Source organism: Puma concolor, chromosome B3 (assembly GCF_028749965.1).
Source record: "Puma concolor isolate L17-30 chromosome B3, mPumCon1.1.hap2, whole genome shotgun sequence".
NCBI classification, from domain to species: Eukaryota; Metazoa; Chordata; class Mammalia; order Carnivora; family Felidae; genus Puma; species Puma concolor.
In genome coordinates, this window is record NC_141672.1 from 86,636,149 (window position 1) to 86,637,777 (window position 1,629).

The window sequence follows — 1,629 nt, forward strand, 5'->3', positions numbered from 1 at the left end:
TCATGACCTGAGTCAAAATTAGCACTCAACCTACTGAGACACCCAGACACCCCACACCTTTAGAGAGAGTGCACACATGTGAGTGCAGAAGAGCAGAGAGAGGGAGAGAGAGAATCCCATGCAAGATCTGTTGTGTCAGCGCAGAGCCCAACATGGATCTGAGTCCCATGAACTGCAAGAACATGACCTGAGTCAAGATCAAGTCGGACACTCAACTGACTGAGCCACCCAGGTGCCCCTGGACTCTTATCTTACATCACATACAAAAATTAACTCAAAATGTATCAAAGAACTAAATGTTAAGAGCTAAAACTGTGAAGTATAAAGCTCTTAGAAAAAAAGCATAGGGGAAAAGCTTTGCAATGTTGGATTTGGTGATAAATTTTTAGATATGATGCCAAAAGTACAGGCAACAAAAGTAAAAATAGATAAATTAGACTATATCAAAATTTGAAATTTGTGCAATAAAATAGGACATAAACTGGGGCACAGTGCTGGAAAAAATTAAAAGCCTAAATAAATGGAAGACATTCCATATGCATGGGTTGAAAGACAAGCTGTTAAGATGGCAATACTACCTAAAGTAATGTGCAGATTGAAAGCAGCCCCTATCAAAATCACATCAACCTTTTTAGGATGGAAAATGGAAAAGTTGATCCTAAAAATTTATATGGAATTGCAAAGGACACTGATGGTGTATCTGATAAGGGTCTAGTATCCAGAATATATAAAGAATTCTTGAAACTTAACAAGTAGACAATCCAATTTTTTAAATGGACAAAGGAATTGAATAGACGTTTTTCCAAAGAAGATATACAAATGGCATATACAACAAGTATATGAAAAAAAATACTTGACATCATTAGTCATTAGGAAAATGCAAATTAAAACCATGATGAGATACCACCCTAAACCTATCAGAATGAGTAAATTTTTAAATTTTTTTTTAGATGTTTATTTTTGAGACCGAGTGAACAGGGAAGAGGCAGAGAGGGAGACAGAATATTTGAAGCAGTCACTGCACTGATAGCAGCAAGCCCAGTGCAGGGCTCGAACTCACAAACTGCGAGATCATGACCTGAGTAAAGTCAGTGACTCAATCAACTAAGCCACCCAGGCACTCCTAGAATGGGTAATTTTTAAAATGAAAAATAAGGAGGCGCCTGGGCGTCTCAGTCTGTTGAGCATCCAACTTTGGCTCAGGTCAAAGTTTGGCTCGTGAGCTCACTTTGGCTCGTGAGCTCTATGCCAACAGTTCAGAGCTTGGAGCTTGCTTCAGATTCTCTCTCTCTCTCTGTCTCTCTCTCTCTCTCTCTCTCTCTCTCTCTCTCTTTGCCCCTTTCCCTCCCCCCAAGAAAAAAAGACTTAATGGAAAATAAGGGGCCCCTGGCTGGCTCAGTCAGTGGAGCATGCAATTCTTGATCTCAATGTTGTGAGTTTGAGCCCCATGTTGGGCATAGAGATTACTCAATAAATAAATAGGGTCGCCTGGTAGCTCAGCATCCCAACTCTTGATTTCGGCTCAGGTCATGATCTCACAGATTTGTGAGATGGAGCCACAGGTCAGGCTCTGCGATGACAGCACAGAGCCTGCTTGGGGTTCTTTCTCTCCGTCTCTCTCTGCCCCTC